The following is a 12,369-nucleotide window of genomic DNA, read 5'->3' on the forward strand; positions in this document are numbered from 1 at the left end:
CACCTTCTACCACATACACGCTCGGTCCTTTTCCACTCATACTAAGACGTTGCATGAGGTAGAAAGCGCTCGTCCTTTCTTCACCAGGTTGGATCAATGCATTCGAGCCTGAAGTTGTACCCCAGCCACTGCTGGCGAACTCAGTCTGGCCATAAATGGGGAAAACACTGCTTAGTATTCTTGCCAAGCTCCCATCTGTCTCATATAATATGATACAGTGCTCCCCTGCATAAAGTGGGCCACAGTCCCAAAGCAGCCTGTGCCGGCTTTCTGCTCTTCCCCCTTGCTCATTCCTTGTCTTTCTCTCTCTCTCTCGCTCATTATTTGGTGGATGGTCGAGACAGAGCCTGCAGTTTTAAACCTCTATGCCTGCCGTCTCAAAAGACAGTCTCACCATGAGTGGCTTGCGCACCTGCAGCCCTGTTGCACAACGTGTCTTGTTTCGCCAGACGCCGGGTTCCCGTCGTGAGTCAGTCTGACTTTAAGACAAATACTGATCATAAGCGATTGGGGCTTTTATAACTGATGATTTTATAACACAAACACACCCATGCTCTGTTCGTCTCATGTAAAATTCATAAGAATTCAAACAAGTGAGTGTGATGTGATTGGAGTTCGGTTGATTTCATACCAATGGAAGAGTATAACGAGAGCTAACTGCGTCCCTAATGCCAAGCTTACCATTCGTAACTTTTCAAAGAAATTGATTATACATGGAGTAAATTTTACTGGTATACACAGTCATCATCAGCTTTATACTTTTCTATGACAAATACCTCCGTCAGGGCTTTTGATACAAATCTTTTTCCCCAGGAATATCACTTCTTGTCACCTTGTAGATCTGCCACAGGCTGTCTGAATTCTTACAAGTCAGAATTTACAAAAGTTGGCTTATGTAAATTCTTCTGACTTTTGAAGACACCAAAAGAATTTACACAAGCCAACAGTGGAAAAAAAAATTGGATCTTTAGAGAGTTAAGGGTTTTTTGCTTTCTTCTTCAAGGACAAAGTGAAGACATAGATGGTACCTTTATTCTAGAGTGCAGTGATAGGGATTAGGGTTATACTTTCTTTTTGTATATTCTGACTCTTCTAAAAAATATAAAGGGTTATTTGCTCCGATTCATCACAAACTCCATGTTTTATTTATTTATTTATTTGCTGCATACCATCAGTTTACGGAAGCTATGACACTTGTTGACTGGCTATTTGTAAGGTTCTATGTAAGGAAAGTGAAGACCACTTCACCAGGGAGAGAGCGGCAACCAATTGGTAGCCAAAGTCGGGAATTGTAGATAACTTCTCATACAGTAGAAAATTTTATTTAGACCATCTGTCCTGTATTAACCCTCCACTCCCGTGTCTGCTCCTCAATCCAGCTAACACTTATGTAATGTGACTCATTTCATTTGCTTTTATGGTTGTGCGTTGTCTAGTGTCCTTAAACATCAGTCATGTGTCATGAGACATTTGTTTTTCTCACGTCAGAAGGATAAACATAAGCTTTCTTATAAAGTCAGGGTTCTAGCTTGCTTAGCGCATCAAAACGAACAAACAAATAAAGAAGACAGCATCTGATTGGTGGCGACTGATGTCTGGAACATGGCTCAATTAGAAGCTTGACAAGGACTTCAGGCTTTATCACTGCCTGCGTCAAATGGCCTGACTCACTCTGGGTGACTGCAGAATGGATGTGTTTGTGTGTTTGTGTGCCTGCAGTAATTCAGAGATGCTCGCGGAATCATCAGGAAGAATTCCAATCAGCCTTGAGAGCTGTGAGTTGAGGCTAATGGTGTTTTCTCGCTTTCATCTGCTCTCTGAGCACAAACACCAGCGCTCTTCACGATTAGCCGCACGACTGGCCATGTAACCGCAGCTTGCAACAAGAACACAGGCACCGGTGACTTTACCCTGAGACTCCTGAAGAGAAAAGAGCATGAAAAGCAACTCTGGCTTAAATTAGGCTGTAGGTAAGATTATCTTGCCATTATCTTGACGATAATGGTATCTGAATGTTTTGGTTGTTGCCCAGAACCCAATTTCCAGTGGTACAGCTCAAAAAAACAAGTGCATCCTTATAAAATAATATAATACAATGCTTCGAGGTAGTTCAGTGTCAAATACCATCAGAGAAGAGAACAGTCGTATAATATGATCTAAATAAACATGTCTAGAATGTATCTGCGTGCCTTTCTGTGAACATTATGAACATGAACATTATCCATGATGATGTCTTCATCCACAGCATGAATCAGTCACCCTCCATTAAACACACAACCACTTCTTCCACCCAAAATAGACCCAGAAAACAAAGTTATATTCTCACCACCTCCTTCTCCTTCTCCTTCTCCTTCCCTTCCCTTCCTTCCCTTCCATCCCTCTCTCCCTTCGACTCCCCTCATATCAGGGCATCATTCTCCTCCATCAGTCTGAGAGGATCTTTAATTGCCGTTTCCCTGTACAAGGCCTACTCGTGGAGACAGAGAAGCTCATGCCAGCAAGTCTTAATGATGCCTGGCAACGGCAGGAGATCTGACCAACACGTTGTCAATGGCAACCGAGGTGCTAGAAGTCTTCTCTGACAAAGACAGAAGAGGCAAAACCTCCCTGAGATGCTGTGTCCTCCAAGGGAGGCAGAGGGACGTCATTTCATGGACAAAGAAAAGCTTTTGGCCCACTGATCCCTGCTGTTGGATAACACCAGGCCATGACCGACCTTTTCAACGCACGATTAAGCAGACTAAACAGAAATGAATGTTTTTGGGAGAAAAAGGCATTTTTATTTATTTTTAAACACAGACATTTGAGTTTTCTTTCTCACTCCCCATGGACATGTACGAAACAGAATCAATTTAATATAATAATCTGTAAAAACAGCTGATTTCTTGTTTTCTTCATATCATAAATCTGTGCTCATTGCCAATGACACACATACACCTATATCTATAACAGTGAGATTTTTTAAATTGATGAAACACACTCAGATTTAACACTTTGAATTAACTTGAGAAAGACCACGAAATGTCAGGTGACAGAGGTGAAAATATCACCGTGAACCTCATAGCGTATTCACAGTGCAGGCCACCTTGCAGCTCTGCCTGTTTGCCTTCTTTCACACCACACCTGCCAATTACAGCACATTCGCTGCACCATAGCAGCCTGAGGGCTTCACCAAGCCTGCTCTCCACAGGCTCTGTGTGTGCGTGTGTGTCTGGAAATGATTGACTTGCTGTGTACACCTTGATCAGCCAGCTATTTTCTCTATTTCGAGCAAAAATGCAAAAGTACAAAAGTACACAGGCTGCTGTTGTCTTCCTTTCACCCCCGAACACAAAAACCTTTTTTAAATGCTTAATTCAAAAATGCTTGGGTGGCTAATTCTGCTTGAATGGGTTAGCACTAAAGGTTCTCCATTTACAGCTGACTTGCGGTGAGCTCATTTGGTTGATTCCACCACTGAGGTGTTATTTGTGGTTTGTTGATATCAGTTACAAATATGTATCTGAAGTTTAAGGACATTTTAAGCACCGACACCAACGTAAGTGCATGTTCAGGTAAAAACCTAAAACATGAATAAAAACAAGCAAAAAAAAAAAACAAAACAAAAAGAATAGCATTTTGGCTTGTCCCATCAAATATCACTATACAAAAAAAACCCTTAACCTCATCACATTCAACCATAATTATTTGCTTACTTACAAACAAAATACATCTATTTTCAACAAAGAACTCTTGTGAAAATAATATTTCTGTCTGACATACACAATTACATTTCTGAATGGCTAAACACTGTTTATTAGATGTTAAAAAAGGGTTACAAAGCTGAATGTCAAAAATAAGAACAAAATAGTACCTGCAAATGTATTTTAGCCCCTGCATATGAAGCTAGCTGTATTTAATGTATAATAAATCTCTGAGTATATCACAAAGCAATCTGAGTCGGATACTAAAATCCAACTTGTTATAATTGCTACTGTTGATTGTTTATTTTCGAATAAAGAACCAGAAAGTGAACCCGTCATTCTTTGCGCAAGTAGGAGCTTTGAGGCAGTCGGTTAGTTCTGCTGAATGGCCGAAAGGGGTGTTGTTCTGTATATTCACACGTTCCGGCATTTTTAATTAAAACAAAGTGGAAAGGTGTGAAGATGTTCTTAGGACATTGTAGTAGTTTCTTGGACATTAAAAACAAACTAAATAATTTGTTTGCATAAATGCGTTGGCTGGAATGTACAGTAGTGGCCGGTTTCCGGCTGTTGATTGGATCTCCTGGTTTGCCGTGAGTGAGTGCTAATCAGCAAGGCAAATCAGGGCAGATTGGGCCAAGACGGAGAGGAAATATGATTTTAATCAGCGTGCTGCTCCCTGCGCTCTCTCTCTCCTGTATGTCTCATTCACAGTGCGTTTAGAGATGGCGATGGCACGGAGCAATCAGCTAGACCTCTACTGCATCCCACCGAGAAGAACATGCTTTAATTACCACCAGCTAAGACAGGATCTCTCTCTCTCTCTCTCTTGCCACCTATACATCTATCTAGCTAGCTGTCTATCTCACCCCTCTCTCTCTCTCTCTCTCTCTGCTCGAGAAAAGGCTAGAGGCCTTCGCATAATTATACGCAATAATTTGCCATTTTTATTCGACTTCTCCCATTTACGTAAGAATAACCAAAATTACTCATCTTGTTAAAATGCCATTTTCAGCACCATACCTACTTGTGCTATGGGGGAATATGTTCCAGCGTGTGTTTGGAGGTTTGTGCTGCCGTGTTCTGTAGAGACATTTGGCTTTAATGAATAATTAGCACTGTGTTTTTGCTGAGTCATCATGCTTGAGGGACTGCACCGGACTCTAATGGAGGTGTTGCCTCATATCGCCCATTACAAATCTGTCTCTGGTGAGCCAGTTGCATAGTGGCCTGGGTGAAGCGTGGTTTTTTTTTGTTGTTTGTATGTGTGTGTGTGTGTGTGTGTGCGTGTGTGTGTGCGTGTGTGTGTGTGTGTGCGTGTGTGTGTGTATGTGGTAAAAATAACCACTCTCCCACTTCGTGACTCATTCTGTGGGCTTGCTTGTCCGACTCTCCCAAACAACGTCTGGAAAAAAACCCTGCAGCCAGCTCCTTGATTTACAGACTGATCGTTCATTAATCTGCATATCTGTGTGTGTGTGTGTGTGTGTGTGAGTGTCTGCGTGTGTGTGTCTGCGTGTGTGTGTCTGCATGAGTGCTGTGCTCACAATATGTCAACCTAGCCAGCTTTTATGACAGGATAGATTCAATGTGCTTCTTTATCAAATCTTCACGGACGCCCTGTTAAACGCAGTGATTGCGTAACAGCAGAGGTTCTCCTGCGCACGTCACAACAGTAGAAGAGGCTTGATTTAGGCTGGACTGAATCCTTTATGCTGAATTAGGATCACTGGGGCAATTTTATAAACGTCGATTTAGTCTGTCTCGAACATTATGCAGTGCTACAGTAACACAGTTCCTGTCAGCGGCCAGTGTGTGCAAGTTTGGTGTCCGGTTCAGGGTGTGTTCCTGCCTCATCCCCAGTGTTCTTGGGATAACCTCTGGAACCACCATGACCCTGACCAGGATAAAGGGCTTACTGAGGATGAATGAATAACATTAAAACAAAGAAAAAATGAAACTATGTCAGGTATATAGTTTCCACACACACTCACACACACACACAGATATATATATATATAGAGAGAGTATGTATAATTTTTAATCCTATATAACTCAAATTGTTAGTTTTTAATTAATTAAAAACAATTGTACAAGAGGTCTCCAAGAAGTGATATTGCAAATTATATCACACTTAACACTTATATCAAGTCTTTTTTTTTCTCTTACTGAATGTCATATGCCATTATACCTTCTACTTGAAATACATCGTACTGTTAGGCTTTACGCTGCTGTTATGTTATAGTCTATAGAGTTACACAAAAGCAAAAATGTCACATTTAGCTAAATATCAGTGAACATAAAAGCAATTGATTTTCACTGCGAATGAAAAAAAAAAAAATTTCCCATACACATAAACACATAAACAAACACATAAAGTACATGTGCAGCATTCGGCTAAAGATCCTCTCATAACTTGTAAGACTAAGCCATAGCAAAGAAAACGCTCCCGTAACTCGGAATTCCTACTCGGTATCTAAGTGACGTCAGTTCAACATAGCTGTGCACAAAGTCTGCAGTAAACAAAGCAGCACTCATTCATTCAACATAGAGACATATTCGCTTGTCAAATCCATAACACTGTACAGTTTTAAAAAGGATATATAGAAATCTCCCATCGTAGTTAGCTGGATAATTTGTTGCTAATAAAAAATGAAGATGGAGAAATTCACGTGTTTTTTTTCGCACTTTGTAACCCGAAAAATGCATCCAAATAATGGTGCAGTACATTGCTAATTATCGCAACGTGGCATAAAATGAATGTTGTCTACTTCCAGCTAGCTCTTGGTTGCTATATATAAATAAAACAGCTCTTGTCTTGCTCCACTACCCCTTTTTTTTCTGGCAGTACACCATTACAAAAACCCTGCAACCCGTCTTCCTGTCTGTAATTGCAAAGTAGCCACTTGTCCCAATTTAGGCTTCCTAATGTACTCTATATCCTTTTTTCTTTGGAGGAGCATAGAGAGGTGAGAGAAACCAGGCAGGACTCATATAATCACCTGAGATGAGTAATTAGGAAAAATGCCCCGTCTCGCAAACCCACACACAAAGAGTCCTTTTTTGCCTTCAAAGAGCAGAGTGATGATGACAGCTTTCCTTCTGCCCCCCCCCCCAACAACCCCCCCCCCCACACACACACACACCTCCCACCTTTTTTGAGCTTCACTAGCAGGATAGTGGCCTCATCACACTACTCAGACTCAGGTAGCGAAAGCCTCTCTGAGATCCGTCTGAATCATCATCCACATCATCAGATGGCCGTGAATGAGAAGTTTGCTTTTAATGCACCTACTGCAATCTCTGTCTGGCTTACTGCACACACGCCGCCTGCTCAGATAGGATCGTTAGTGAGAGAGAGAGAGAGAGAGAGAGAGAGAGAGATAGAGAGAGAGAGAGGTGTGTGCTGCATGGCAATGCACTGTACGTGTGTGCTGGAACAACCGGAGCTCCAGTATGGATTTGGTTACAGTGATGTGAATTGAAAGTGAACTTGCAGGGGTCTATATGCATGAGAAGTGCTATGCTATTGCTTTTTTTTTCTCGCTTCTAATCTCCCAGTGTTGTTCCTCTGATTGTTTGTTCTATCAGACTGCAGTAGAAAAGAAAAAAAAAAGATAGATGAAAAAAGCAAGATAGATGAATTCTGGAGGCTGAATTACTTGCAGTGCAGACATCAAGCGTTACTTATAGCAAATGTTGTGTTTAAACGGAGAGTGTGAATTTGTGCTTTCCGTGCGGGACGGCAAAAAGCGAACACTTTCAAGTGGTTGAAGTCATGAAAGTACTGTTGCTAGGCAACTAGGAATTATTGACACTGAGCATTCAGTAGCTACTGATTGAGGCTAATGATTTAACTCTTTTGTACAAACAGTGTAAAGGCAGGATGGCACTGGAAATGCGATATCCACGTTCCTGTCCAAAAATGACACCATAATTACGTGCATGCTTAACGTCCATGAACGCAGCTATAATGTATGTTGCAATTTTTACTTCTGAAGTGGTGCAACAGCTCATGAGTGGGCTGTTCAAGTGGATGTTTTCTGTGCATTTGTGATGCTGTTGAGCCGCTTGGTGTAACATAATACACAGCGTCACAGCTAGCTGGATGAACAAACTTTTAGCAAGTAGCTATAAATTGAAATCGTAAGAACAAAATGAAGAGGTAGGTCATTAATTTTTGATATGACTCCATGTCATCTACTTCCAATACAGTTTTCTCAATAAAATTAGAAAAAAATAATGTAGAACTCTCTCAAGGGCAATCTCAACATTGTTCACTTTTCTGTAGTCATGAGTAGATTCACTGCTGCTACAGAAAAGTTAGAAGAAGTTATAACACAGTGCCACTGAGTTCTCGAATCCGAAGCCGTGGATTCATTTCCTGTAAGTTCTAATATGTTATCTTTCTATCATAATGACTCAGTGACAGGGACTTGAATGGTAGATCTAAATCTAACAATAAACAGATTTAAAACTAAAAATGTAGATTTCCTGAAGCATTGTTTGGAGGTGTTTCCGTAATGTTTACGGACAGAGTCAGCGCTTTGTAACAGTCAGTAAGTATAAGAGATGTGTTTGCACTTTCTGGTTTCTCAATAACGTGCTGTTGTGCACATAGAATTATAACCACACCCGACGTGGATTACTTTAGTGTAACATCACAGTCTGTTGTGTGTTATTCCTTACCTGACATAGGGTCTAATATCCATGTTTTAGTGACTACTGATTAACTCAAGGCGCACAGCTCAACTGTCATCTCAGAGACCAGGGTAAAGCAGTTCATCTTCATTGCGGCTGAATTTGTTTACAGTGCATTTCTGGAATAGAAACAGCATTGTCCCTGTCTTTTCTACACTCTCGTGGGTCACAGCAGTGTGTCATATACCCCGATGTGAACTTTCTACGAAAAGCCAAAAAGAGCATGTTATCGTCTGTGCAGCTTTCATACATGATACACTATTCTTCCATCAACTTACAGAATCTACTACATACAAATCTACATTCTATCTTTTTGTGTCCGTCGAGAATAACTTCCCCTGTTTCACCATATGGTAATTCTATTCCTCCCTCTACAGCCTTTAGCAAATATCTGACAGAGTAGAGAGCGCATATCTTATTGCATTCTGGTCAGATGTGCTGCGCTAATTTGATTGTCATTATAAATGTAGTTTCGATGGCAGGTTTAATGCTCTCATACAATTCCGATTTTACTAGCTTGGAAAAAGTGACAGGTTGAAAGGGAGGTAAGAGTCTCCTTCTGACCCTCTTCCATTCAGTGAAATTTCCTCTTATTGTTCTTTGACTCAGGACCTGCTTATATTATGCATGAGGTTCATTCAGAGCACAGACTTTGACCTGTGCAAAGCCGCAATCACAGTCAAGGCCTGGCAAAGACATTGTCCATTTGTCTGAAGATCAAATAAAGCAAACGCTATAATGATAAATAACAAAAAAACGCCTTTAAAAAAGAAAGAAAACGCATATATATGAGTTGGAATACAGCAGTATGGCTTTTTCGGAGCTTTCTGAGTAGTTTTAATGAATCGGTATAATATTAGAGTTTGGGAGCCGAAGGCGGCTTTTTCTCTCTGTGTGTTTATGCAGAACTAAATAGCTGTGGAAACACTGCAGCTCTAGTGTGTCACTCATATCAGTAAGTGGGACTGCTGTAGCTCTGCACACCCAGAGTAAAAACTAACAAAATGATGAGGTATGAGGAATTTCCTAGGACCATGTTTGGAGACAACAGGTCAGAAAATCAATGAGATAATTATGTCACGCATGCATGTTAGACGGCGGCAAAAACAGAACCACTTGATACGGCTCCTCTCCAAGCTGCGTTCACCAAATAGGTTATTTTTATCACCACAGCCAGCAGCTCAGACTCTGTGTGTGTGTGTGTGTGTGTGTGTGTGTGTGCGTGCGTGTGTGTGTGTGGTGTGAATATTGGGGTGGGGGTGTTCATTAAGCTTGAAACATTGTGAAACAGGCAGGGCGTCTCTCTCTCTCTCTCTCTCTCTCTCTCGCTCTCTCTCTCTCTCTCTCTCTTTCTCTCTCTCTCTCTCAGCCAGCTATCTTATTAATGACTCACTGAGTCTGGCTCACTGAGGCAGGAAAACCCTCTGGGGTCATACAGCTCACAGACAGATAATTCAGATGGGCTCATACGAATCCATAATTAGTCTTATTTTCAAGCAACTACCTTAAAATTTGTCCTCGGTTAGATGATCAAACTCTCAAAAGTTACAGACCAAAACCAGCCTCATGCTGAACCACCTGCCTCAATAAACCTCAATGGAAAACATGTAGAATTTATATCTGACCTCAAAAATAACAAATTCCAAAAAAAAAAAAGAAAGACAGAGAGATCAATTTCATACATAACAATAGTTTCATACAAGTAATTGAATAATATACTTTGTAAATGAATAATAAGCAGGGACCTTTAGATATTAACTTTGTCCTTCACGTCAAACCTCAGGATGAGGCAGTGTTGCCAAAAATATATCTGGATTTTTAAAAAGAAAGAGACAAATAAACAATACAGTGAGTCCAGCGAAGTGATAAACTATCTAAACATGTTTATGATATGCCCAGTATCAAACCTGCTCATTATTAAGTCTGCAGGTCTGCAGCAGGCGCGTACAGTTGAAGCACAACACTGATACAATAACAGACTCTTCAAATTCAGCTCAGCAGAATCACACAATGCTAAGAAGTTTTCTCAGTTCAACATCCACACATAAACAACTGATCCAATGCAAGTTCATATCCAATAACACATATTTACTACATGAAATGGCATTCTGTGATCTGCGATGCGAGAATTAAATAGTACAAAAGATGTCAATTGAAAAATTTTTGCTGTTCATGAATAAAGATCTTTTCCAAACACCTAAAACAAATCGTGCATGTAAAATAGATTCATTCAGAAATAATAAATATGCAGCCATGTAATCTCTATTTCACATACCGTTAGCCTACCTTTACATACCCCCAACCTCAGGCAAGTGAAAGTTTGTCCAGCAAAATGAACCAGCAACTTGCTCAAGTTCAAATTTCTTCCAGACACTTTCAGATACTTTTATCTTCAGCATACGAAGTTACCTCTGTCACTCAGTTATGAGCCATGAAACAATCCCGTAAATGAGTGCATGATCAAGATAAGTGCAATGTTAGTTTTCATAAATCTCTTCGGTCAGGCTGAGAAGATGCTGACACTGGAAAAAAAAAGTCAACTTACAAATCAAGCATGGTGTCAACAAGCTAGCATCAGTCTTACAAACGCGTCGAATCGGTCGTGATCACTTTGTTAGACAAGTAGTCTGCAGCTCAGTGTGCTGGAATGCACAAGTGATTTCTTCATGAATCTAACCATTCCCTTGCTCACACACAGACATGCTTACATACAGAGACACACATATACATGCGTTCACACCAAAACATCCAGACACACATACACACTCTGTAATTTCGATTGAATCATAAGAACGTTCAATCCAAACAAGAGAAGACGTGAACAAAACGAAACCTACTGAAATGGCGACTCTCTCACACACTCTCTCAGTCTGCCTCCTCTCTCCTGTAGCCTGAAACGCTGCGATTGTGTGTGTGTCTCTCTCTCTCTCACACACACACACTTTTTCTCTCTCTCTCTCTCTCTGTCTATCCTCCCTTATTGTTCGCTCTTAAGCTCCTCTCTTCCCTTGTTCTATCAATCTTTCTTTGTTTGAGCTCAGTGTATTCCACCAGCACTTGGAGAGATGGAGGGAGAGGGAGTGGAGGAGCGGGGGAGCTGCAGCCGCTCTAGAGGAGAGAGAGAGAGAGAGAGAGAGAGAGAGGGTGGGAGGAAGAGCGAGAAAGAGACAGACAGACAGGAAGGAGGGGAGCGAGAGATGGAGGGGAGGGAGCTGGAAGCAGAATGTACAAGGCAGGAGGGAGAAAGCGTGAGCGCGACTGAAGCCTCCAGAAGCGATGCTACACTGCAGCAGCAGCAGAGGCAGCAGCAGAGTGAGAGTGTGGAGGACGGATGGAGCATGCAGAGCCAGACCTAGCCTACCTCTTCTCTTCTCCACCAGGCAACCTGTGAGGGAATTGAGGGCAGGTTGAAAACATCTATCAGTTTCTTCATCTCTCTCTCTCTCTCTCTCTCTCTGTCTCTCTATCTATCTATCTTTCTGCTGTGTTCAGTCAGGACTGTAGAGTTTTTTTAGACCACAGCACGTGAGAGAAAGAGAGAGAGAAGGGGTGGTGGTGGTGGTGATAAAAAAATATGCATGAATTTGTACCAAGCACATCTTTTTTACTTCATTCATTGCCATAGATTTTGATATTATATCATATATTAGAACATACTATACTATACAGGGACAGTGTTTCCTCTGACTACATATTGTTCAAGACAGAATTTTTTACTTAGATTTTATTTGAAAGTAACAAAATTATATAACGTTAAAATATGTTCATCTATAGGTTAGTTGAAGTTTGAAGTTTTTTATAGATAATTTTGCTTTAATCCAAAGCAATCCTGGAAGCAAACATCCCCTAGTGTATGTGTGGAGTTAGGGTCAGCTAATGGACAGCTCCCGGTGCTGAAATCCCAACAGGAGTGGACAGCTCTTTCTGTAAAATACACAACAGTGCCTGCTGAATCAGAGTCAGAGTCAGAATCAGATTCAGAATC

General features: G+C 41.0%; 1 protein-coding gene across 12 annotated transcripts in view; it reads right to left on the reverse strand.

The window, feature by feature from the left end:
- Positions 1–11,867, reverse strand: part of myt1la (myelin transcription factor 1-like, a) — a 48,870-nt gene extending 37,003 nt beyond the window's left edge. For 8 of the 12 annotated variants that reach the window (XM_058378487.1, XM_058378485.1, XM_058378482.1 and 5 more), the window contains exon 1: positions 11,222–11,470. The gene's annotated coding sequence lies outside the window, so the exon portion shown is untranslated. Of the gene's footprint in view, positions 1,865–10,129; positions 10,233–10,929; positions 11,179–11,221; positions 11,471–11,745 lie in introns of those variants that run through there. The other 4 variants (XM_058378478.1, XM_058378481.1, XM_058378480.1 and 1 more) reach the window with 4 other exon arrangements.
- Between the last annotated feature and the right edge of the window lie 502 nt (positions 11,868–12,369).

Source organism: Hemibagrus wyckioides, linkage group LG25 (assembly GCF_019097595.1).
Source record: "Hemibagrus wyckioides isolate EC202008001 linkage group LG25, SWU_Hwy_1.0, whole genome shotgun sequence".
Taxonomy (NCBI): Eukaryota; Metazoa; Chordata; class Actinopteri; order Siluriformes; family Bagridae; genus Hemibagrus; species Hemibagrus wyckioides.